This window comes from Cervus elaphus, chromosome 22, assembly GCF_910594005.1.
Source record: "Cervus elaphus chromosome 22, mCerEla1.1, whole genome shotgun sequence".
In the NCBI taxonomy this organism is placed as follows: Eukaryota; Metazoa; Chordata; class Mammalia; order Artiodactyla; family Cervidae; genus Cervus; species Cervus elaphus.
In genome coordinates, this window is record NC_057836.1 from 29,754,695 (window position 1) to 29,782,539 (window position 27,845).

At 37.5% G+C, this 27,845-nt stretch overlaps 1 long non-coding RNA gene across 1 annotated transcript in view; it reads right to left on the minus strand.

Moving 5' to 3' along the window:
• Positions 1–3,947: 3,947 nt before the first annotated feature.
• LOC122680582 overlaps positions 3,948–27,845 on the minus strand; it is a 119,668-nt gene continuing 95,770 nt past the window's right edge. The window contains exons 2-3 of the long non-coding RNA XR_006336723.1: positions 22,666–22,803; positions 3,948–4,488 (exon numbers count right to left, since the gene is read on the minus strand). This is a non-coding gene — a long non-coding RNA (uncharacterized LOC122680582). The remainder of the gene's footprint in view (positions 4,489–22,665; positions 22,804–27,845) is intronic.

The window sequence follows — 27,845 nt, forward strand, 5'->3', positions numbered from 1 at the left end:
TTTTCAGAATGAATCACTTCTACTTCCTCTGATTTCCATCCCTTCAAATATTACCTTAGTTATTTTAATTAAATAACAATAATGAAAATTATTATTGCTAACTTTTTTTTTAATTTTGTAAAAAAATTTTTGGCCAAGGTGCATGGCATGTTTTCCGACCAGGGATCAAACTCATCACCCTCTAGTGAAAGCAGAGTCTTAACCACTGGACCATAGGATGTTGTTTTGTTGCTGAGTCACGTCCAACTCTCTTGTGATCCCATGGACTTTAGCCTACCAGGCTCCTCTGTTAATGGAATTCTCCAAGAGGAATACTGGAGTGGGTTGCCAATTCCTTTCCCATGGCATCTTCCTGACCCAGGGATCAAACCTGAGTCTCCTTCATTGCAGGTATATCCTCTACCACTGAGCCATCAGGGAAGCCATATATATATACGAGACCTGGCGTGCTGCGATTCATGGGGTTGCAAAGAGTCAGATGTGACTGAGTGACTGAACTGAACTGAACTACATCCTATATCCCTACACACACACACATACACACACACACACACACACGTGTGTGCATATATGATTTACTTTAAGAAATAGGATCATATGATGATAGAGGCTGAGAAGTTCCACAATCTACCTTCTACAAACTCAGGAGAGTAGTTCCACAATCTGCCTTCTACAAACTCATGAGAGGCTCATGGTGTAAGTTCCAGTCCAAGTGCAAAAGACCAATATCCCAGCTGAAAAATGGAACAAATTCTTTCTTAGTCCATCTTCTGTTCTGTTCAGGCCTCAAACAGATTGGATGAGACCCGCCCACACTGGGGAGGGCAATCTGTTTTGTTCATCCTCTCGGATAAAATATTATTCCGTATAACATTTGCAGACCCACCCAGAATAATGTTCAATTAAATGATGTGGCCATCCTATGCCCTAGTTATATTGACACATAAAATTAACCATCAGGGTATAAGACAGACCTGGGTCAAGTCCCCAGCTCTGTCACTCACAACTCTTGATTTTAGCAAGCTGCTCTTAGCTTCAGTTTTCTTATCTGCAAAATGTTCATAGCATCCTTTCCCAGAGTGGCTATGAATATTAAAGAAGTGTGTTAAAATGATTTTTTCCCCCCACAGAATGGGCACTGAGCAGCAGTTGTTTCATTTTTAATCTTTTAAATCTCTTACCTCTCTCTTTAAACTGAATTTGCTTCCCATGATATATCTTATCATATTTTGTCCACTCTAATTTTTAAGTAAACAGTGAGTGGCCAGTGAAAGTGACTCTACCATTTTCCCTGAGATAATGTTTCACAGATTAAGAGATCTCATTGCCATGGAATGTTTCCTGATCTTTGGCTGAAAGTAAATAGCCTTGCTAGTACCATATATAGAAAATTATGATGAGCATGGTTTGTGACTTGATACTATATCAACCATGGAAAAAGAAAAATTAGGTTTTGTCTTAAATCACTTTCTCAAATCATAGTAATCTAATTTTTTTGGTATTTACATTATTTTCTTTTTTCCTATCATGAGAATTATCTTGTGTTTCCCTTGATAAATTTTATTTTTTTAAACTTTTTATTGGAGTATAGCTGACTTACAGTATTATGTTGCTTTCTGCTGTATTGCAAATTAAATCAGTTATACATATACATATATCCAACTCTTTTTAAGATTCTTTTCCCACGTAGGTTATTAAAGAATACTGAGTAGAGTTCCCTGTGCTATACAGTAGGTCCTTATTTGTTATCTACTTTATATATAGTACATATATATAGGGCTTCCCTGGTGGCTCAGCTGGTAAAGAATCTGCCTGCAATGTGGGATACCCGGGTTTGATCCCTGAGTTGGGAAGATCCCCTGGAGAAAGGAATGGCTATCCACTCCAATATTCTTGCCTGGAGAATTCCATGGACTGCATAGTCCCTGGGGTTGCAGAGTTGGACATGACTGAGTGACTTTCACTTTATATGTATAGTAGTATGTTTATGTCATGCCCAGTCTCCCAATTTATCACTCATCCTCCTTTCCTCCTGGTAACCATAAGTTTGTTTTCTACATTTGTGACTCCATTTCTGTTTTATAAATAGGTTCATTTGTGCCATTTTTTTTAAGATCCCACATATAAGTGATATCATATGTGATATCAAATACATATCATATTTGTCTTTCTCTATTTGACTTACTTCACTATGATAATCTCTAGGTCTATCCAAGTTGCTGCAAATGACATTATTGCATTCCTTTTATGGCTGAGTAATATTTCACTATATGTATATGATATATGTAGCACATCTTCTCTACCCATTCCTCCTCAAGTCACATGGTGGCTTCCATGTCTTGGCTATTGTAAACAGTGCAGTGAACATTGAAGTGCATATACCTGTTAGTATTATAGGTTTCTCAGGTTATATGCCCAGGAGTAGGATTGCTGGATCATATGGTGGTCCTGTTTTTAGCTTCTTAAGGAATCTCTATGTTGTTCTTCATAATAGTTGTACCAGTTTACATTCCCACCAATGGTGTAGAAGGGTTCTTTTTTTTCCTCACCTTCTCCAGCTTTCATTGCTTGTGGACTTTCTGATGATGGCTGCTCTGACCTGTGTGAGGTAGAACCTCATTTGTTTTTATTTCCATTTTTATGATCATTAGTGATGGAGAGCATCTTTCATGTGCTTTTTGGCCATCTGTATGTCTTTTTTTGGAGAAATGTCTGTATAGATCTTCTGCCCATTTTTTTTTTTTTTTTTTTTTGCCCATTTTTTAATTGGGTTGTTTGTTTTTTGACATAGAGTTGTATGAGCTGTTTGTGTATTTTGGAGATTAATCCCTTGTCAATCGCTTAGTTTGTAAATATTTTCTCCCATTCTGTGGGTTGTCTTTTTGCTTTGTTTACATTCAGTAGTTTCCTTTGCTGTGCAGAAGCTTTTAATTTTAATTAGGTTTCATTTGTTTACTTTTGTTTTTATTTTCACTACTCTAGGTGGTGGATCAACAAAAGATATTGCTGTGGTTAATGTCTAAGTGTTCTGCCTATGTTTTCCTCTAACAGTGTTATAGTGTCCAGTCTTACATATAGGTCTTTGATCCATTTCAAGGTTATTTTTGTATATGGTTTGAGAGAGAGTTATAATTTCATTTTTTTACATGTAGCTGCCCAGGTTTCCTGGTACCACTTATTGAAGAGACTGTATTTTCTCCATTGTATATTCTTGCCTCCTTTGTCATAGATAGTTGTCATAGTTGACCATAAGTGTGTGAGTTTATTTCTGGACCTTCTATCCTTTTCCATTGTGCTCTATTTTTCTTTTTATGCCAGTGCCATACTATTTTGATGACTGTAGCCTTGTAGTATAGTCTGAAGTCAGGGAATCTGATTCCTAAAGCTGTGTTTTTCTTTCTTAGGATTGCCTTGACTATTAAGGGTCTTTTGTGTTCCCATTCCCTTGGTAAATTTCATTAATAAATTCATGGGTAAGTTTTCAGTCATTCTAAGCAATGTTTCAAAATGTCTCTTTCACTTGACCCTGGTAGAAAGGGTACTTGCCATTTTATTATTTTATGGTACAAAGTTAGTATTATTTTAATGATCATTTCTTGGTCACTAATCACTGAATAAGTTTTTGTAGCCTCAGTAATCTAACTTACACTTTAAAAATTCTGAGTTTTTGGAAGTGCTTTTTCACTTTAAATAAGGGACCCTTAATGGATCCTTATTTAAAAACTAACATAGCAGATGTCAGTTTTTACAGCATTTTACTATGCTTCCCTTTCAGTCTATTCTAAGATAAAAACTGTCAGGAACTTATAACTAATCTGGCAGCGTAAAATGAAATAATTATTTTATGACTTTGATCAATGGAAATAAACACCCTGGATAACTCAAGCTCATTTCCCACTTTTTCTTTAATAACATTGACAGAAAAGTTACAGTGGATTTTAGGTAATTGTCTCAATTTTGTTCCATGTGCCTGAGTAAACACAGCTAATGGGTCTGTTTTACGTAATGAAATGTTATGGGAAATTCAAAACACAACCTGGCAGGGATTTTCAGGGGTCATCTGGAGCATCTCACTTCCTCTAGGCAGACTTCTTGTAAATCTTCCTTTGGAAGAGAATGTCTTTGTTTAGGTTAAGATCTGCAGATGACACAAGTCTGAGTGATCTCATAAATATGAGTAAGTCTCAAAACAATATTCTAGAAATGAAGATGCTTTATCTGTATGAGAAAGATGATGTTGACAGGAATAAATAAACTGTGTATTTTACTTCAAATCTCAATTGCACCTGTAGAAGCTGTGGGACAGGAGTGGAGAGAAATAGCAAGATATAATGAAGAAAGATGGTGGCTAAATAAAATCTCATGCTGCAGCCATCTTCAGAGTATTAACTGATGTGCTGGTTCCTACCTGGCTGGAAGCAGCCACCTGTGCTCTCAGTCTGGTAGGGAAATGGATGATGGTCCACAGCTTCAGAGAAGGCAACTCCCCTGGGAGAACAAAAGTGCCATAAATTTAGCTTATATGTTCAAATGACACTATCTAATGGAGCATGAACTGGAGAACTAGTCTTTTCTTTTATGTTTTCTCTCCCTCTGTAAAAGATTATCTCAGCTACAGAGAAGGAGAAGAGTTCAGAGAAAAAAAAAAATAAGGGCCAGTAGCAATGTGCAGACATATGAATGAAAGATTCTCTATGAATCCAGAGCATGATTTTTTAAAATGGTACGTTGTCTGTCCCTCTGGAAACTGAATATAATTGAGATTCTTTATTCTTGGGCTTCCCTGGTGGCTAAAGACGGTAAAGAGCATGCCTGCAATGCAGAAGGCTCAGATTTCATCCCTGGGTCAGGAAGATCCACTGGAGAAGGAAATGGCTCCAGTATTCCTTTCCTGGAGAATTCCATGAACAGAGGAGCCTGGGAAGTCCATGGGGCCACAAAGAATCTCTCATGTGAATGAGAGAATCCCCATGAAATCCAATAAAGTGAAAGTTGCTCAGTCGTGTCCGACTCTTTAACATTCAGAGGATGGTTTTTAAAAAAGTGGTACCTTGTCTGTCCCTTTGGAAATTAAGCAGAGTTGAGATTGTTTATTCTGATATTCTTACTGCTTATTAATTAGAAACCAAGTGGTATCATACCCCTCCTTCACCTAACATTTAGGAAGAATTTGGGAGATTGGCTAAATTCACCTTTGACTACAATTCCTCTAAGTTACGTGTTCTATCTACCCCACTCTCACTCTGGTGGGACCAGATAACTATTGATTTTAGTTCTGATCTTGTCCTAAATTAATGAATTCCGGACCTCCTGGATTTCTATGCTGCTGTCTGCATGAGGGCATCTGTGGAACAGGAGTAATCATGTGGCATGATTTCTTTCTGTTCTTTTAACCTTCCCTTCTTTTACGCTTCCCTTCACTTCTTTCCCTGCCTTTTACATCTCTTTACAACAACTCTAGATGAAGTTGTATGGTTATATCAGACTTGGCTGATGGCTGGGTTAATGAAAATAGGATGCTTTACATCTGGTTTTGCATCCCTCCAGATACGCTTTCACCCATTATCCTCTGAGTCCTAGTTGCCTGCTGGATAGAGAGCTCCAACTGCCTTCCGATTTACCTCCTCCACTAATATTGCCACCTGTTTCAGCCTCTCTAAATGAGTTCTGGGCTTTGACACAGCCTCCATCAAGCCCACTAGAGTGCAAGTAATAGTGTTTTTGATACTTGAATATGACCTCACTGGACCCACCTGGCTCTGCTTCATCTGTCACTCTGCTGTGCTTAGTCACTCAATCATGTCCAACTCTTTGTGACCCTGTGGGCTGTAGCCCACTGGGCTCCTCTGTCCATAGGGATTCTCCAGGCAAGAATACTGGTGTGGGTTGCCATGCCCTCCTCCAGGGGATCTTCCCAACCCAGGGAACCCAGGTCTCCTGGGTTTTGCAGGCCGATTCTTTACCATCTGAGCAACCAGGGAAGCCCAAGAATACTGGAGTGGGTAGCCTATCCCTTCTCCAGAGGATCTTCCTGACCCAGAAATCAACCCAGGGTCTCTTGTATTGCAGGCAGATTCTTTACCAGCTGAGCTATCAGGGAAGCCCCACTTTCCAAATCAAATGAAACACATCAATGCTGAAAGTGGGATCTGGCTTCCCAGAGTGGCCATATACACAAGTAAGAGATGCAAAGGAGTGATGCTCCATAGAATGAATAGAACTTGGACCAGCACTGGACACAAAATTTAAAGGGTTATATAGAAGCTTTACACTTCCTTCAAATACATGACCCTCTTGTCACCCCCATCCTGTTCTGCAGATGAATTTTTACTTTTCACTTCACAGAGAAAATATGTTCATTGTTTTTCAATTTTTCAGATGTTTGCATACTCACCATTTGCACTTACAGTTTAGTATGTGAAGAATGGGAGCGCTATCATTTGAGAACTCCTTCAGTTTTCTGCTATAAAATCTATAAACCTGGTTACATCTGTTTCCCTCCTTCCATATGTCCCTTGCATCTCATTGATGGTAACTGAGACTCATGGTCACCTCGGCTGCAAGGCAAGCTGGGAAACTGGGCATTTAGAAAAGTAAATGGGATTGTCCTGATTGTCTGAGACTTAATACATTGTTTCTCTGTGTGGAACCAGGGATTTGTTATCAAGGCAGTTTGTTTAGCTCTGTCTGTAGGTGGTAACCAAGAGGGAACTTGTGAAGGAGGACTTGCATCCTTATTCCATTTTAGCAGCATGCTCTAATCATAGTTATTATTCTACCAACCCTGGCACAGTACCTCCATATATTTCTCCAGTGTTAGAGAGACAGTATACTTAATGTTCCACAGCTTGCAAAATTGTAAAGCCTACAGAAGCAGTAAAAAAAAGAAAATCCAGCATATTTTGACTTTCTGTTGAGAAAGATAAATTTCTCAGCACATCTGCCGTCAACCTCTTCTTTCCTTATAGATGGGAAAACAGTTTCTTAGGAATTTCAGAGGTTGTTGCAGTTAGACTGTAAAGCAATTTTTAGATGATGATGTAATGAGGAAATTTTTAACACTTCCTCAATTTAGTCAATCCTTAAAATGCTATCTGTCTAGTATTTCCTCTGTAACAGCTGGTTCGGAACTAAGAATTATGAAATTGTAATTCAGATTGTGGTAGGATCTCCATAATGATTTTCTGTGTATTCCAGGAACCATGATGGCTTGGGTCTGTTGACCACAGTTATTTACACCATTTTTCTTCAGTTTGATAATCAGACTTAAAATTTACTCCTGGATCCAGTTTAGCTTGTATATTTCATTCTGAGATATAACTGAATACTTAACTGTAGGTCTAAAATCTTGAATGAGAATTACTCTGGAATAACCTGAATAAAGCTAGACTCTCATAATTCCAGTTTACAAAAGGTGTCACATTAAAAGGAAGCACAAATTATTTCCACAATCCTTAAAGAATAATGTCAGTCTTCAAAGCAGATTTCTTTGAGGGAGTAACATATTACATGAAGTCATTCTCCTTAGACACCAACACACCCCATCTTTCATTTTCACTCTTTTTAAGATTATTTTTTAAATTAATTAATTTATTTGAATTGGAAGAGAATTACTTTACAATATTATAATGGGTTTTGCCATACATCAACATGAATGGCTACAGGTATACTTGTGTCCCCCCCCATTCTGAATCCCCCCACCCTATCCCACTGTGTGTTGTCCTAGAACACCGGCTTTTGGTGCCCTGCTTCATGCATCAGACTTGCAGTGGTCATCTATTCTACATATGGTGATGTACATGTTTCAATGCTACTCTCTCAAATCACCCCACCTTTGCCTTCTCCCACTGAGTCTAAAAGTCTGTTCTTTATATCTGTGTCTCCTTTGTTGCATGAACCAGGGAAAAAAATCTCTTTCTCCTTGCCTGTCAAGCAGATGTTCCTATTCATTTCTGCATTTTGCACATGAACTTAGGCACAGGATTATAGTTCAGCTTCTACTGTACTGGGCTTCCCTTGTGGCTGGTAAAGAATCACTCTGCAATGTGGGAGACTTGGGTTCATTCCCTGGGTTGGGAAGATCCCTTGGAGAAGGGAAAGGGTACCAACTCCAGTATTCTGGCCTGGAGAATTCCATGGACTATATGGTCCAGGGGGTTGTAAAGAGTCAGACACGAGTAAGTGATTTTCACTTTCTACTGTTCTGAAGTTTTATTATCCTCCTGATAGTACCCTTGACCTTGCAAAGATGTCATTTTTCTCTCATTCTGAGTGAAATTATGTGAATAGACAACTCTGGCATTACCATCAACGAAATTTTCAACCTCACCGTAGAAACCACCAAGATACTGTTACTTTTGCACAGACAAAGTGGCACTCAGAGGGAGTAGACAGCTTCCATGCAAATGTCCAAAGGGGGAACTGCTGATGTAGGTTTGGAGATGGACCAGACACTGAGGTGGAGTTTGAGGTGCTGCCAATGAGTGAGCATTCATTCATTCATTCCCAGATTCACAGTCCCTTCCACTGTTACAGCCTTCCAATTTACAACTAGTGACACTTTTAACAATTGGGAGGCCACTTTGTGCCAGGAGCTGTGTGTTCCATCTGCCATCAGGACTTCTCATCATCAGCCAGATAAATGATCAGATCCCACATCCCATCTTATTGATCTTCAGTTCAGTTCAGTCACTCAATAGTGTCCTACTCTTTGCGACCCCATGGACTGCAGCACACCAGGCTTCACCATTTCTTGGAGATTGCTCAAACTCATGTCCATCAAGTTGGTCGTGCCATCCAACCATCTCATCCTCTGTCGTCCCCTTCTCCTCTTGCCTTCAATCTTTCCCAACATCAGGGTCTTTTCTAAGGAGTCAGTTCTTTGCATCAGGTGGCCAAAGTATTAGAGTTTCAGCTTCAGCATCAGTCCTTCCAATGAACACCCAGGACTGCTCTGCTTTAGGATGGATTGGTTGGATCTCCTTGCAGTCCAAGGGACTCTCAAGAGTCTTCTCCAATACCACATTTCAAAAGCATCAATTCTTTGGTGCTCAGCTTTCTTTATAGTCCAACTCTCACATCCATACAGGACTACTGGAAAAACCATAGCTTTGACTGTATGGGCCTTTCTTTGGCAAAGTAGTGTCTCTGCTTTTTAATATGCTGTCTAGGTTGGTCATAGCTTTTCTTCCAAGGAGGAAGCGTCTTTTAATTTCATGGCTGCAGTCACCATCTGCAGTGATTTGGGAGCCCCCCTCCCCCCCCAAAAAAAGTCTGTCACTGTTTCCATGGTTTCCCCATCTATTTGCCATGAAGTGTTGGGACCGGATGCCATGATCTTAGTTTTTTGAATGTTGAGTTTATTATTGATCTTATTGATTGCTTGTTGGACCACTACTAATACCAACGATCACATGTTGAGGTCTCTGGAAGCACACTCTGAGATGGAGGTGAAAAGGCAATTTTTTAAATTAGGAATTAACCCCTGTGAAGGGGAAAAGGAAGAAGCTGAATTCGGCAGAGGAAGAAATTGCAAGGCAGAGCTGACACAATTTTATTAAATCTGCAGGGAGTGTTTGAGTGAGGCTAGCCCCTCAGAGTATCCTAGATCAGGATCAAATTAGCTGGCCTTTGTACTCCTACCTCATTTAGCAACCAGATGCAGCCTGTCCTCAAGAAAGGATTTACTGTTTGTAGATTTTTTGATGATGTAATTCTGAGCGGTGTGCAGTCCAAGGGACTCTCAAGTTTTCTCTAGCAATAATCCCACTACTGGGCAAATACCCTGAGAAAACCATAATTAGAAAAGACACATGTACCCCATGTTCTTTGCAGCAATGTTTATAATAGCTAGGACATGGAAGCAACCATGTCCATCCTATCCATCAACAGATGAATGGATAAAGAAGTTTTGGTACATATATACAACAGAATATTACTCAGCCATAAAAAAAGAACACAAGTCAATTCTAATAAGGTGGATGAACCTAGAGCCTATTATACAGAGTGAAGTAAGTCAGAAAGAGGAAAAGCAAATATCATATATTAACACATATATATAGAATCTAGAAATATGGTACTGATGAACCTATATACAGGGCAGCAGTGAAGACCCAGACATAGTGAATAGACTTGTGGACCCAGTAGGGGAAGGGGAGGGTGGGGTGAACGAAAGGAGTAGCATGGAAACATATACATTACCATATGTAAAATAGATAGCCAGTGGCAATTTGCTGTATGATGCAGGGAGCTCAAACCCAGTGCTGTGATAACCTAGAGGGGTGGGATGGGGTGGGAGATGGAAGGGAGCTTGAGGGAGGGGGTATATGGACATATGTATACTTATGGCTGATTCATGTTGATGTATGGCAGAAACCAACACAGTATTTAAAGCAATTATCCTGCAATTAAAAACAAATAAATTATATGAAAAAGAAAGGGGTGACTTTAGATGAGCAGACTCTCTTTAGCTATTGCCAATGAGGAGAGTACTGACAGCTTGTAGGGAGCATTTCATCATACTCCCAACTGGTCAGTAAGTTCTTCTTTGAAAGGTTCTGAAGGTGCATGCCTGCCTCTCCTGCGGCTGTGTGGGCAGAGAGAGGTTTCCATTGAGGAAAGAAAGAAAATGGAACTTTGATGTAGCTTGTGAAGATAGAACTTTTTTTTTTTTTCACAAGTTCAAAGTTCCAGAGAATAAAACCAAGGGTCTAGGAGAAGGAACAGAGTGGAAATCTGAGTTGGCAAAAAGGAAGGCCAACACACGAGGGGTGTTAGAACAGAAGAGAGGATAGCTAAACAGAGAGTTTACAGCTTGGAAGATGATGCAAAAAAGAGAAATAAGAAGCGTTGTCTGTCCCCACAGTCTTTAAGCCATCTGGCTTCACTGATTTTAACTGTGTCTTAAAGGAGGGTGTGGCAGCTATTCGTGGAGTTGCACCTTTAATTTCCTTCTGATCTGAAAAAGTCAGTGGCCCCATTGAGCAACGACAAATGAGCCATGATTCTTAGAAATGATATTAATTTTTTATTTTTATAATTTTAAAATTTATTTATTTATTAATTTTTGGCTGCACCAAATCTTCACTGCTGTACACAGGCTTTCTCTAACTGTGGCAAGCAAGGGCTCTTCTCTAGTTGCCATCATGGGTTTCTCATTGCAGTGACTTCTCTTGTTCCAGAGCACGGGTGCTTCAGTAGTTGGAGTACACAGGCTTAGTTGCCCCATAGCATGTATCATCTTCCAGAATCAGGAATGGAGCCCATATCCCCTGCATTGGCAGGTAGATGCTTAACCACTGGACCACCAGGGAAGTCCTGGTCTTGATCTTTAAACTCAGTACTAGATGCTAAGGTTCCTGTGTCCATTTTTAATGCTCTTAGCTGACTTGGAAAGACTTAAGTCTGAGACCTAACAGAGCCTGTCAGAGCTGATGGGATAATGTAGAAAAGGTTTGCATTCTCACATCCAAGATATGCCAGTTCTCTAGAGTCTTCATTTTAACACAGGGCTTAACATCTTTCAGGTCAGCAAGTTATTCATCAGAATTAAGAGAAATGAACAGGTGCACTTTTCTTTGTAGAAAAAAAGTTAATAATAAACCTGTTAGTATGTACTGCAAGCAGACCCTGAGACAACTTGGATATTTGCTACACATCTTATAGCCTGAAAAAGTATTTTCCTTGCTTCTTTTAATTCTTAGGTTATCAAAGATTTAAGTACATATGCATGTACTTTTAAAATAGAGATGGTATACTACTCTACAAATTTCAATTTTCAGTTAACAATATAGTGTTTAGTGAAATACTTTTATAAAGGAAATGCAAGCTGTGGATGGCTTTATTTTCTCTTATGTACATTGGTATTGAGTTTGCTGTTTGACAAGTGAATCTGCACAAATGGTTTAAATGTTTACATTACATGCTTACTATTAATCTAAAAGAATGTTTTTTGAACTGTGTGGACTTGGTTTGAAACCCAGTAACTTTATGAGAGTTGGCAGCCATGACCTGGCCACATGAATTGGGTACCTAGATTCTACCCATGTTGGGGAAAACACACCACTTAGGAATATAGAGGGAGGGAATAGAGCAGTGGTCCTTTTAATATTTCATTTTATTAGTAGTAGTATTATATGACATAAGAAGAAAATTCAATTTTTAAAAAATTAACCCAAAGTGGGACTTCCTGGTGGTCCAGTGGCTATGATTCTAAGCTCCCAATGCAGGGGTCCAGTTCGATCCCTGATCAGGGAACTAGAACCTACAAGCCATAACTAAGAATTCACAGGTCGCAACTAAAGATCCCAGATGATGCAACTAAGAGCCAGTGCAGCCAAATAAATAAAATAAATATTAATAAATAAATTAATTAACCTAAAGAGTGAGCTTTAATCATGACTTCCACTTTTAATACCCATTCCATGATTCTTTTACCCTCAGGAAGTACTTCCAGGTAGCTGTCCTACCATTCATTCATAGTCCAGTTTACCTTTTTCTTTTTTCTTAAATGTACAAATTCACTTCCTTACATGTCTACTTCTTTAAGTTCAGGACTTTTTTCACTTTTCAGGGCTTAGAAGCAAAATAATGTGTTTAAACATATGTTGGAACTCCGCAAATGTTTTTATAAATAAAAATAACTTTTTATAAGTGACTTGTTATTTTTTATAAATAACTTAAAAATAAAGATAGTTCAGAAATACTAGAATTTACAGTGGACTAGAAACTAAGTGACTCATTTTTATATGTTTAAATATTTTGCAGAATTATATTTTATATTGATTTTCCTTAGGCTTCTACATCTTTATTATAGTTCTACCATTTATTCACATGCTAGGTGCCTCATGGATATTATAACTCATACCCTCTTTTTCAATTAAACTGAGCCATTTTTTTTCTCCCTCAAGTAGTTTTATAGACTTGGAAAACTAAATATTATGTGTTAATCAATAAATGTTCTATATAGGATATTATTTTATCATGGAAGCAAAGTTCACTAAGACATAATATATGATATTATCAACTTGACTCTAAATCAAACTAGTCAAGTTTAAGCCTCTAAAATCTTTTGGAGATATATGCTTTGTGAAAACACATGCCCTCAACATTAACAGTCAATGGATTTAGAATTTAGATCCAGCTCCTAGACTGAAAATAGATAATCAAAAATATTCTTTTATTGATTAATTTTAATAGTTTTACTGAAGTATAGTTGATATACAATAAATATAAACTGCATACACATACAATTTGGTGAGTTTTGATATGAATATATTGATTTGGCCAAAAAGTTCATTCAGGTTTTTCTGTACCATTTTGTGGAAAACTCCAAACAAAATTTTTGGCCAACCCAGTATATATGAAACCATTGGTCATACCCAGAGTTTCCTCCTGCCCCTTGGAAAGCCATCCTATCTGTCCCTCCCATGCCTTCTTCCCAGGCAGACACTTCTTTGCTTTCTGTCACTGTTGATTAGTTTTGATTTTCTACAGTTCTGTTTAATAGAATCTTGCAGTATGTACTTTCTTTTAGGTCTGTCACTCAGAATGATTTTGAGATGCTTGCATGTTTCTTCATGTTTAATTTGTACATTTCTTCTTACTGCTGAGTTTCATTCCATTGTATGGATAGACTGCTATTTTATTTATTTTTTTTAAAATCCATTTACCTCTTTATGGGCCATTTCCAGTCTGGGGATATTACAAATAATGTTGCTATGAACATTCACATGCAAGTCTATGCATGGAAGCTTACTTTCTTTTCTCTTGAGTAAATACCTGGGATTTGGATGACTGCATCATATGCTGTGTATTTATGAACTTTTAAAGAAACCACTAAACCATTTTTCAAAGTAGTTGTACCGTTTTACATTTCCCCCCATCTGTGTGTGAGGTCTAGTCCCTTCATATTTTCATCAACACTTGATATGCTTGGTTTATTAATTATTTCCCTCATGACGATGAGCATCATTTCATGTGCTTTTATACACTGTGTTACATTTCTATGGCTGCTATAATAAATTATCACAAGCTCATTGGCTTGAAATAACAGAAAGTTCTTCTCTTGCAGTTCTGGAGGCTAGATATCTGAAATCAGTTTTACTAAATTAAAATCAAGGTTTTAGCAGAAATTCTAGGGGAGAATACAATTTCTTGCCCTTTCCAGCATCTAGAGATGAATACCATGAATTCGTTGGCTCATGGTCCCTTCCTGCATCTTCAAAGCCATGACACAACATCTTCTCTCTCTGACTCTGCTTCCCTCTGCTTCTGTCACATGGCCTTCTTCTTGTCTGTGGTCAAAGCCATCAGCTTTCCTCTGATATGGCACACCTGATTGAATTTAGGGCCCACCCAGATAAACCAGGATAATCTCCACATCTCAAGAATCTTAATTTACTCACATTTACAAAGTCTTTTTTTTCTCCCCAACTAGTGGTCATGAATCCACTAGTGGATTGATTGGCTCAGTGGTAATGAGTCCACCTGCCAATGCAGGAGATAGGGGTTCAACACTGGGTCTGGAAGATCTTTTGGAGAAGGAAATGGAAACCTGCTTCAGTAATCTTGCCTGGGAATCCCCATGGACAGAGAAGCCTGGTGGGCTATAGTCTGTAGCATCGCAAAGGGTTGGACATGACTGAGTGACTGAGCACACACAAGAAAACACCCACAGATTCCAGAGATTAGGACAGGGATAAATTTGTGGAAGCCATTATTCAGCATACCATGCCACTCTTTAGTTCTTCTTTGGTGTCTTATGTGTTCAGATTTTTAGCCTACTTTTTAAAATTTGAAAATCTTTTCTCCCAATGTGGTTATGTGGCTTGTGATTTTATTGATCCTAAAAGTGTCTTTTGAGGAACAGAGGTACCTAATTTTAAGTCTAGTTTATATACATATATGTTTTTTTGGTATCCTAAGAAACCTTTGAAAATCCAAGGACACATAGATTTTCTTCTATGCTTTCTTCCATAAATTTTATAGTATTGGGTTTTGCATTGAAGTCTATGACCCAGTGTGTTGTGTTAATTTTTTTATATGGCACCCCGTTCAGTTTAGTTCAGTTGCTCAATCATGTCCGACTCTTTGTGATCCCATGAATCACAGCACGCCAGGCCGCTCTGTCTGTCACCAACTCCCGGAGCTTACTCATACTCATGTCCATTGAGTCGGCGATGCCACCCAACCATCTCATCCTCTGTCATCCCCTTCTCCTCCTGCCCCCAATCTTTCCCAGCATCAGGGTCTTTTCAAATGAGTCAGTTCTTCACATCAGGTGGCCAAAGTATTGGAGTTTCAGCTTCAGCATCAGTCCTTCCAATGAATATTCAGGACTGATTTCCTTTAGGAAGGACTGGTTGAGTCTCCTTGCAGTCCAAGGGACTCTCAAGAGTCTTCTCCATACCACAATTCAAAAGCATCAATTCTTTGGCACTCAGCTTTCTTTATAGTCCAACTCTCACATCCATACATGACTACTGGAAAAACCATAGCCTTGACTAGATGGACTTTTGCTGGCAAAGTAATGTCTCTGCTTTTTAATATGCTGTATATGGCACTAGACAGGATCTAAGTCCATCTTTTTGCATGTGGATTTCTAAATGTTTAATCACCATTTGTTGAAAAGCCTATCCTTTCTGCATTGAATTGCCTTTGCTTCTTTGTCAAAAAACATTTATATAAGTGTGGGTCTATTTCTGGACCATCTGTCCTATTTCATTCATATACTTGTCTTTCTTGATGCCAGTGCCACAGTGTCTTAGATTACCATAACTTTATAATAAGTTTTGAAATCAAGTAGCTTAAGTCCTTCAGGTTTGTTCTTTTTGAAATAGTTTTGACTATTTAATGTCCTTTGTATTTCCATGTGAGTTTTATAGTGTCTAGCAAAAAATATAACACAAGGAAAATCCAGTTGAGATTTTGACATGATTGCATGGAATTACCCATGGGCAAAATATACTAGGGCTTCTTTACATTAACTCAGAAATATTTTTTTAGTTTTCAGAGTCCAGACATTCATTTACTCCTGTGTATTCTTTATCTGTACCAAATACCATTAAAGAAAGTAGGTCATGGGAATGAATACCCATCCTAGTATTCTTGCCTAGAGAATTCCATGGACAGAGTAGCCTGGCAAGCTATATAGTCCATGGGGTCACAAAGAGTCAGACATGATGAGTGAATATTTTCACCAGTATAAAAACCTTAAACATTTTAAAATATTTCCCTGAAAATATGTTGTATCTTGTTGAAAGACATTGGCTTTCTTTTTTGGAGGTTATTTCTATGGTTTAAAATATATATCTAGCAATATGGTCCTTTCCTAGGAGTAACCATTTTCATATCCTTGATTTCTGCAGCATTTTACACAGTCCATTTCTTATGAGAATCTCAACACAAAAATACACATTTCTAATTTATCTTTCTATCATGTATATGATAAAGTTAGAGAACCTGGCAGTTAAATAGTTTAACAACTGTTCCAGTTCATCAACAAAGTACAGAAGTATGATACTTATTTCTTTGAATTACAGGACCCCTGATTATATTCCAGCAAATTTGCTTTCATTTCCCTCCCATTTTTAAGAGCCATGAAATAGGGCTTTTATTGATATTCTATATAATGTGGTCATTATATAAAATACAACAAGATTTCTAAATAATGTATCAATATTAAGTTTAAAGTATAATTGCCAAAGGCATGGGAGTTAGGGCTTCCCAGATGCTGCTAGTGGTGAAGAATCCACCTGCCAATGTAGTAGACATAAGTTCCATCCCTGGGCCAAGAAGATTGCCTGGAGTAGCAAATGGCACCCCACTCCAGAATTCTTGCCTGGAAAATTCCAGGGGCAGAGAAGTCTGGCAGGCTACTGTCCATGGATGGGGCCACAAAGAGTCAGACAGACTGATTGAGCACACACACATACAAACAGGAGCTAAACATGAATGTCTTTGTGGTCCAAAGTGTGTTCTATTTGCATTCCATCACTGTAATAAGTGAAAATCATTTCTATATCTGTTTTTCAGTTCAAGCAGCATAAAGTAAAATTTTTCTTCTCATTGATACTCAGAGGTTAATACACAAAAAGCCTATAAAAATCACTATGTTACTTATCAAAGAGCAAAGCTCAAGATTATAGCCCTGTGAACTAGTAGGTGGTTTTAAAGGGAATGATATAAGTTGTATAACCACCCTTCTAATTGTTTTATTACAATGTTAGTTTTTTTCCAGAGAAATAAGATAAGCGAAATGGATACTGTCTAGTGGCTAATTGTGTAAACTAGTTAAATGGGTTACATTTCAACAAATATTTGTACATTCAGCTACTTTAGAAATAGTTTTGGCAGTTAAACAGTATGTTTCAATATGCCTGTAGTTTCAAATATTCAGCCATAATGCATTTGGAAAGGATTAAATTCTCATTAGAAATGCTATTTTATAGATTTCTATTTATAAAGTTCGAGGTAAATAGAATTTTAGGCTGTAGCACCTTCTGATGATTTTTAAAGTAATGTCAATTTCATCTTTAATGCAGAAAACAACTGTCACTGTGAGTTGACTAAGCTTTTTGTTGTCAAAAATTATTACTATTTTTATACCACCTTGGTATGCCAGTAAATATTTTTGACTTCATTATCATGCCCAGGGCTTTATAATATCACTTAATACAGGATGAAAATATTTGTCCACTTTTGGTTTGGATGTTTGTGAACATGAATGATTGTGGGGAATCAAATGTAGTTGTTAAAAAGGGTTTTCACTGATGAATAATAAAATCCCTCAGAGGTATGGGTACATGTATTTTTAATAGGTACATTTATTTAATTACCATCAGCCATTTGTAGTACGTTCCAATCGGTCCCTATTAACTGACTTAAAAAAATAGTTACTAAGCCAAGGCTTCTCAGACCTTCTGAGCAAGACTGACTTCTGTTTAAATAGAAATTCAAATTTATAAAGTATTTAAAAAATACTAAATTATGTTTTCAGCATGCAGCTTATTTTGGAGCTAAGGGCTGACTAACTTGGATGGTTTTTTAGGTTGCTTTTTACTAAGTTAGAAGTAAGTATTTTAAATATATGGCAAAAACCTACCTCTAAAGGACCTAAATGACCTATTATAAAACAAGCTTATTTTTAATAATTAGACACTGCATTTGTTTACATGTATATTCCAGAGTGCCTCTGAAAAATTCAATCCCCACATTTTTACTTTCCTAGAAACAGTGATGGACTTGTTCTAACTAGCTTTACTTGAGTTTCTTTCTCAGTTGCTTTCAGGGCAAATGGCTTGAATCACCGTGTTGTTCCAGTTGATAGTATATGATGATTTAACCCTCAGAATGCTGGTGCTGTGTACTTTGGCATTAATCCAAGTCACCATGAGATACGCATAGGGCATACTTTGTCTTTGCTGAAATCATGAAAACACTGCAATTTCAGAGTATGTGCTACCTGCTCCAAAATAATAAACTCCTACTGCTGCTTTCATTCATGAGTCCATAAAGAGCTCCCCGTGGTTCCCTTAAAACTAAATCAGGAATGTGTTTTTTCAGTGGATATTCATTTCAGTGGGTATCATATTAATGAGTGGATTTCGGGTGCTGTTGTTATTCATTTTAGAAGTAGATTTTCACAGGAAACTAGCTGCATTTCAAAATTTAGCTCTAGTTTCTCGTAGATAATTCTTCCTGACTCTATATTTTCTTTGAGTAGGTAAAAACTGAACACACAATTATTTGTACTCAAAGTTGCTAACTAGAGTTTCAAGCCAAGAGCTTCTAGAGTCAGCCTCTTTTGTTAGCATTTGCAGCAAAATTACATGAAAAGTTAATTTTAAGATCAGCTATGTTTAGAAGTACCTTGAAAAGAAATCCTACGGCTACATTTCCAACTATCAGGCTTAAATCAAAGGACTTGCTTTGCTGGAGGAGTCCTGAGAGATAAGGATGCATGAAGTCTCAGTGGTAAATCAGTTTAACATAAATAAGGTTTCAAAATGTTTAAATTCAGTGTGACTGACTTTTTCAGTCTACAGAATACCAAATAGTCTGCTTAACAAGTGATTTCATGTTTTTTCTCCAGTGTTTTAGTATCAAGACAACCAGAGAATCAGAATCATTACTTCTGAAATTTAGAAAATTGAATTGAATAGATATTAGAAATGGGAACAAAAAGAGATAAGTATTTCTTATTTTCCTAAAGCTTTAAGAATTTATTTAAGCAAAAATTGATTCAAATCAGGCAGCACCAAACCAGAGTGATTAGAAGAGCTAGTGAGATAAGTATTTCCAATTCTATTTTGAATTATTTATACATACTCGAGAATATCTTTAATTCCCATAATATCTGATATACTTTGGATGTTACATTTTAGCATTAATCTGTCCTAAGTTCATTTTGGCATATGTAGGTATTTGTGCATGTGTGGCATGTATATGTATATTGTGTGTGCCTATATATATGTGTATATATAAAATTTAACATTAACGTGTCTTGGTTGATCATTCTGAAAATCAATTCAGAAAACTTGGTTTTCTAAAAATTTAATTAAATTTATTTTCTATTTTTATTGTGGTGTAGTTGACATATAATATTATGTATTTGAAACATAGTGATTTGACATTTATATACATTATTAATTAATCACTATGATTATTCATCACCATACAAAGTTATTACAATATTATTGACTATATTTCCTCTGCTGTACATTACATGCCTATGACTTGTTTATTTTTTAACAAAGTTTGTACTTCTTAATCCCCTTCACCTATTTTGCCCATACCGCTCCTTCTGTCAACTCCCTGTTTGTTCTTTGTATCTGTGAGTCTGTTTCTGTTTTGTTTCAATTTTGTTTTTTAGAGTCCTTTTATAAGTGAAATTATATGTATTTGTCTTTGTCTGTCTCACTTATTTTACTTAGCATAATACTCTATAGATCCATCCATGTTGTCATTAATGACATAATTTTATTCTTTTTTATGGTAAGTAATATTTCATTATGCATCTTAATCTGTTCCTCTGTTGATAGACACTTAGGCTGCTTCCATGTTTTGGCTATTATATATAATGCTGCATTATCACTGGGGTACATGTATCTTTTTGAATTAGTGTTTTCATTTTGTTTTGGGAGTTTTTCTGGAGTAAATATCCTGAAGTAAATTTACTGGATCATATTAGTAGTTCTATTTTTAATTTTTTGAGAAATCTGCATTCTGTTTTTCATTGTGTCTCCACAAGTTTACATTCTGACTAACAGTGTACAAGGGATCCCTTTTCTCCATATCCTCACCAACATTTCTTTGTCTTTTTGATAACAGCTGAAGGTGTGAGGTGATATCTCATTGGGTTTTGACTTGCATTTCCCTGGTGATTAGTGATGTTAAGCATCTTTTCATGGGCCCATTGGCCATCTGTATGGCTTCCCTGGATTCCTCTCTGATTCTTGGACCTGAATTTTGCTTTATTTCCTTCCCCAAGTTAGGGAAGTTTTCAGTTATTATCATTTTTTTTCAAATAAGTTCTCTGCTCCCTCCTCTCTCTCTTCTCCTTCTGAGACTCTATCATTTGAATATATCTTGATGTTATCTCTGAAATCCTTTAAACTATTCTTTTTTAAAAATTCTTTTTTTTCTTTTTGTTATTTCTATTGGGTGATTTCTACTACCCTGTCCTCCAGATTGTTGATTCGTTCTCCTGCATCCTCTAGTCTGCTGTTGATCCCTCTAGTTTATTTTCATTTCAGTTTTTGTATTCTTCACTTCTGATTGCTTCATTTTAAAACTTTCTCTTTGTTGAAGTTCTCACAGAGTTAATCCATTCTTCTCCCAGTTTTGCTTAGTGTCCTAATCACTCTTTGAGCTCTTTATTTGATAAATGCTTATCTTTCATTTTATTTCTGAGGTTTTGTCTGTTCTTTTGTTGGAAAAGTTTTCTTTCATCTCCTTATTTGCCTAATTCTCTGTGTTTGTATCTGTGTGCTGGATATACTGGGCTTCCCTGGTTACTCAGATGGTAAAGAATCCTTCTGCCAATGCAGGAGACCCAGGTTCAATCCCTGGATCAGGAAGATCCCCTGGAGAAGGGAATGGCAACCCACTCCAGTATTCTTGTCTGGAAAATCTCATGGACAGAGGATCCTGATAGGCTACAGTTCATGGGGTCACAAAGCGTTGGACACTATTGAGTGACTAACAATTTCACTTTTTACTAGATGTATCAGCTACATCTTCCAAACTTGAAAGAGTGTCCTTATGTAGAAGATGTCCTGTGAGTCCCAGGGCTAAAATCTCCTGGCAATAGAACCAGGTGCTCTGGATGTAGCCTCTGTGTGGTCTTATGTACCCTTCTGTTGTGGTTGGGCCATAATTGCTGCAGGCATGCTGGTGTGTGAGACCAGTTTCTTGGAGTGGAAGATGCTTTAAAAGGGTGCTCCTGCTGCTAGCTGGGACTGCCTACCATGTGGGCCAGAGCAGGAACCACTTTGGGAGGGCTGACCAGGACAGGCTGGTTGAGTGGGTACATAGTGTTAGCTAGGTTGATGGAGAGCAACAGAAATGGTACCTGCCAACAATGGGCCAGCTCTGTGGAAGGAGAAAAAAAAAAGAAAAAAAAGGTATTTTCTTACCCAGAGAAAGTTCCACCAGATCCCTGCCCTTCCAATACATACCCTAAAATTAGTCACTGAATTTCTTCCACATATGACTCAGGCACTTTTAAAGCTGCTGCCTCTGCATTGGTACTTGGAGTTAGTGAGTTCGTTCATGAGACTTCAAGAGCAGAGTCTTGGTTTCCCACAGCCCTCTGGTTCTGTTTTATGATTTACTTCTTTCTCATTAAGAATCAAGTCCCTTTTATAACTGAGTAATATGACATTGTATATACATACCACATACAAAGTAAAGTAAGTCAGAAAGAGTAAAACAAATGGTACAGACGAACCTAGTTCCAGGGAGGAATAGAGAAGCAGATGTAGAGAATGGATGTGTGGACATGGCGGCGGGGGTGGGGGGGGGCATAAAGGGAAGTGTGGGGTGAATTTTGGAGACTAGGTTTCACGTAAATACACTGCTACGTGTATAATAGCCGGTGGGAACCAGCTGTATAGTGCAGGGAGCTCAGCTCAGTGCTCTAGATCGGTGGATGGGTGGGATGAGTGGGGTGGGGGAACGGTGGAAGAGAGGTCCAAGAGGGAGGGGATATACATAACATACAGCTGATTCACTCTGTTGTACAACAGAACTAACACAACGTTGTAAAGTAATTATACTCCAATGGGTGGGGGCGGGGAAGAATCGCATCAAATATTGGGGGAAGAAATACATATGTAACAAAAATAATTCATTTATTTAACTTCATTTTTTGTCAGCAAGCAGAATAGGAATATAAACTTCTTGAATTTTATTCCCCAGAAATTATCACTGAGTTTTTGAACCAGCTAAAGAAAGACTATTCCTGGAAGAATTAAAATATTGCAAGCAAAAACTTAAGACCAAATAATTCATGGATATATATACTTGACTCTGTTGCAACAAATACTATTATTGGAAAAAAATTGATATAAACAAGACGCTTCTCTCCTTTACTCGTTCATAGATTTTTCTCTCTGTGGTATGTATGTCAGAGGCCTGAAACAAAAGTGAAAGCAGACTTACTTCTTTCCGTATTTCTGTCTCTTTTGTCTTCCTTCTTTTCAGCCCAAGCACCAAATATTTATGTTCTGAGCACTTGGCTAGGTGCCAGGGAACAAGAGATGAGTAAGATACAGTCTCTGACATCAATGGCTTTCCCATCTAGTGGTAAAGATAGAATACATAAATGCAAGGATTAAAGTGTTGTAGGCTGTCTCATAAAAGTGTATACCTCTAGGGAAAAGCAAAGAAGCATCTATGTAGGAGGACCTGACAAGTATACAGATAAAATGCTGGTTGTGATGATTGTGAGCTTGTGCTTGCCAAGTGGACAAAGTCAGAAGAGTGTTCCAGAAAAAAGCAGTAGCACAAAAAAAGTAAAGAGAATTGAAATGCTTGGTGAATGCAGGAAGGTTTAAATAGTTTTGGTATGGCTGGAGTATAAGAGGTTAATGCAGGAATAATAAAGAGAAAGGCATCAAAGAGATAGACTAAAACAGTTTTGAATAGCTTTGATACTTTAGAAGTCTGGAGTTTGTGCTAACAAGAAAAGAAACCTATAGAAGGATTTCTTGTTTATTTTAGTAATATCCATCTTGCAGCCAAGTGGAAGACAGTTTGCAGAGAGGCTCATGCAGAAGGAAGGGGGAGGAAGGAGACTCTTTCAATAATTCAAGCAAAGATGAAGATTTAGATTAAGGCAGTAGCTAAAGCAATAGAGATAGAGGAGTGAGCACAGAATGAAGGTTATTTAAGGAAACTCTATCAGGGACTTCCCTGTTGGTCCAGTGGTTAAGAAAGACTTTGCCTTCCAGAGCGGGGAGTATAAGTTCAATCCCCGGTCTGGGAGCTAGGATCCCACACATGTAGGGGCCAAAAAACCAAAACATAAAACAGAAGCAATATTGTAACAAATTCCGTAAGGCTTTTAAAAAAATTGGTCCACATTAAAAAAAGAAAAAAGAAAGAAAGCTTTATCAGTATCAACTACGTGGAAAGCAAAGAGGCTCTTGGAAATTATTTTTTCCTATGTCCACCACGGAACAATAAGGCAAGTAGCCTGAATTCTCTACTTTTTAATTAATAGTTGGTTGTAGATCAATGATCACTTATTTATATAAAAGATAAGAAATATTTTCTGTGTAATTTTTCTATATGGCTTTAGGAGGATTTTCTTTTTTTTTTTTTTTCCCTCTCTCACATTATGTTACTTTTTCTTATTGCTGCTTGTGTCTTACAGAGTTCATGCTGAGAAAGGGACTTTGTACCAACTTGGGAAAAGAAGGATTGTTTTCTTTATACGTAAATTCATTCACTCAACAAACATTTACGTAGCATCTGCACTGTGTCTCCAGGGATATGAAAATAAAGTGATCTGATCCATGGCCTTAACTTAAAGACTTCATACATAATGGAGAGAACATGTAGAAATCACTACTTTATAATGTAATAAATTCCAGAATGGAGGTATATGTAATATATGAACTGCACAGGAACACAGGAGAAAGTAAAAGTTGGAGGCCAAACTTGAAAAATGAATAGTTTGCCATGGGGAGGGGGAGTGAGACAGGATGAAGACATTTTATATTCAAAATTTCAGACAAATAAGTGAAGCAGAAACAAATGTTTCAGAATGACCTGGGAGAAAATGGTAAGAGATGAAACCACTTAAAATTGGTAGGCAGGGACCAGGTTATGGAAGGTCCTTCAAGACAAAATATTCAAGAGTTATGACATGATCAGAATTGTATATGCAGAGAAAAGTAAAAGAACTAGCATGAGTTAAGTATGTCCTAGCATTGTGACGAATGTCTTAGGTAAGGTATCTCAGCCTGATTAGTGGGAAGAACACAGTTTTGAAACTAAACAAACCTGAGTTCAGACCCTAGATTTTCTTTATTAATTTTAAGAGTTGGGCCCATTACTCAAGTTCTTCAACTACCTATCACCTACAAAATGTTTAACATGGAATTTGTATAGTTGTTATAAAGAACAGATGTTAGCTGTACATATAACAGATGTTATATGTAAATAACATATAGATGTAATTATATTGTTACTACTAATAAACACTCTTAGAGCTGAAATTCAAAGCCATGTTTAAATCCAAAGAATACATATGACACAAGCCTTAATCAATCAGAATGTTGCAGCCCTTTGGACTGTTTGATTTAGTAGTGGGTGTGTTACTCATTCAGAGTCCACCAGTTAACCTTGAGAATTATATGGGAGATAAGGTCTATTTTTCTGATAGATTTAAAGCAATGAGAATGTGAACCTAGAAATCCTTGTCATCTTTTGCCACTGTGAATCATGAACTGCCAAGAAGTCAAGCCAAAATCAAGGGAGACAAAGTCAAGAAAGTAACAGTCCTGGTTCAGTGTTGGACTTGAATGAAATTAGCTCTAACTATGATTTTTTTTTTTTTTTTTTTTTTTAGGTAAAGGAGCTAATTGGGCTTCCCAGGAGGTTCATTGGTAAAGAATCCACCTGCCAATGCAGGAGACATAAATTAAATCTCTGGGTCAGGAAGATCCACTGGAGAAGGAAATGGCAACCCAGTCCAGTATTCTTGTCTGGGAAATTCCATGGAGAGAGGAGCCTGGTGAGCTACAGTCCATAAGGGTCACAAAAGAGTCAGACATGACTTAGTGACTAAAACAGCACCAACAGCAGAGCTAAGTAATAATAATAACCACAATAATAAAACTAACTTTTCTCTTGGCATAACTCAGGTTGAATTTTCAGTCACTTGCATCCAAGAATACTGAATAATAAAATTGAAAACAGCAACATAGAACTGCCTTTGGAATAGAAATAATGTAGGGATGGGAAGGATTATAATCAATAAGGTAAAGGACTAAATATTAGGAATTAGAGACAGTTCATGCAGATCACTTGTTCTAGAAGCTGAGCTATTAAAAAATAAATTTAAAGGAGAAGGTGCGGTAGCTTGATTGGAGGCAGAGTTGAGGAAGTATTTGTTCCTAAGATGGGAGAGACTTGAGCATGTTTACAGACTTAGGGAAAGAAGCCAGGGAAAGGAAAAGGTTGACAGTACTAAGAAGAGAAGGGATAATTAATGGAGGAAAGTCCAGGCAGAGACAGGATATGATGAATATTTCTGTTGCCATGAAATCTCTAGTAAGGTCTAGTGTCTGCTCAGATGGTAAATTCTACTAAATATGTTCACATTTTTTATTAAAAAATTGTTTTTACTTCTAACTATATATTTGTATGTCTTCTCTAATCTCTCCTACTTTCCTAAATCCTATGAAGCCTTACAACAGCCCCCACTCTCTCACCCCAAAACAAACATACAAATAAACAGAATTAAAGTCCCTATTCAAACTGATGGGGATTTTCATGCCCAGAGCATAGCCCAAGATAACTGAAGGAAACTCAGTGGACTCATTTTGTAGGTTTTGAGGTTCTGCTCTACTTTTTTGCCTGAGATTTTGCACAAGCTGGTGCACAAACACAATGGGAAAGAGGATTACGTCAAATGTATGAAAGACATGGCAAGAATCCAATGGGAAAGACATGCCCTCCACATTTGGCAGGAGGAATGCGGGGAGGCAGTGGCTTTGTAAAGTGATGAGTCACACTTGAACAGACGCTCTGGAAGGAATTAGTTCAAGAGAAGGCTGGAGAGCTCCCGGACATGTATGAGTGCCTCGGGCCATTAGCAGTATGTGTGTGATCACAGAGAGATCAGGAAACCCTGAGAGCTACTTAGCTCTTCTTTCTGGAAACAGCAGAGGAAAGAATTCCTGCTTCTCATGCCTCTGTGCTGGGTGGAAACCCACAGCACTTCTGTTACAGTGAGAAAATATTTCATGAGCACTACTTTTTAGAAAACCTTATTTTGACCCAAAGTGTTAGTTATTCAGCTGTGTCTGACTCTTTGTCACCCCATCACTGTAGCCATCCTGGCCCCTCTGTCCATGGAATTCTCCAGGCAAGAATACAGGAGTGGGTAGCTATTCCCTTCTCCAGGGGATCTTCCCTACCCAGGGACCGAACCCAGATCTCCCACATTGCAGGCCAATTCTTTACCATCTGAGCCACCAGGGAAACCCAAAGTACATCATAAGGATGTTAAGTATGATCATTAGATAAAGAAAACCATGACTCTGAAGAAAAGATTAATCTAAGTTCACCTAGGCCAGAAAATTAATGAACTGAGAAAGACTGGGCAAGAGATGGATGAGAGAAGAAACTTCTTAACTCGGAATCAATCACCAAAAAACAAGAAAACATCTGATCAGCAGCAAATGACTAGCATGTAGACAAACCCTGAAATAATAACCAGGCAAAGAACAAAACCAAATTTAAATATCAATCTTACATATTGAACAATGTTATAAATATCAAATGCCATGGATCAGGAATCAGAAGTTCCCATTTCTTATGGTAGTAAACTGTTCAATATTTAATGCCTTGAGCAGCGACGGGCTATCATTTTGTAATAATATTAAAAATAAACAAATATACATACCTACATACAAAAATAACAGCTATTCTCCAGATTCTATTTATGGTACTCTTTCATGGTAATCATATACCTTTGAACAGCAGTTGTAAAATTCCAACCTTACAACAATCAATTACATCCTGAGCTTATGATGTAGAAAAATATAATTTGTTGTGATACTCTTGAATGTTCAGATTTGACCAGGGAATAAAAAAAAATTGGTTACACTTTCATAGGCTGAATTATTAAAGTGTGACCTAAATCCCCACAGATTAGTTTTTTAAGTGAAGTGCCATGAAATCAATATAATTTGGGTACTAGATAATGCAACTGAGTTTGCCCACTGGTTTATAAAGTATTTTGTTTGTAAAGCATGAAGTGATCAATCAGGAAACAGAAACCTTTGGTTTCAGGCTGTCTAAGATGGATGAAAACCTGCTAGGATGGAGTTGAGCAAAGGGCATCAGAAGAGAGTTTCAGAGTATGCCAAAGCAGCAGCTCACTTTGATCTTTTATGCTATAAAGCTTCCTTTTTTTTTTTTTTAATTAATTTCAAAAGACCAAAAGTACTTGATTGGAAACTCCTAGTTCTGGGAAATTTTGGCAGAGACACAAAGCCTGTACAACACAACTATGTTCAGATGACTTGCCCATTTCCTTATTCCACTTTCGTTGGTTTAGTAGAATAACCTTGACACTAGGTTACTGTGGAATTGAATTGAAGTTT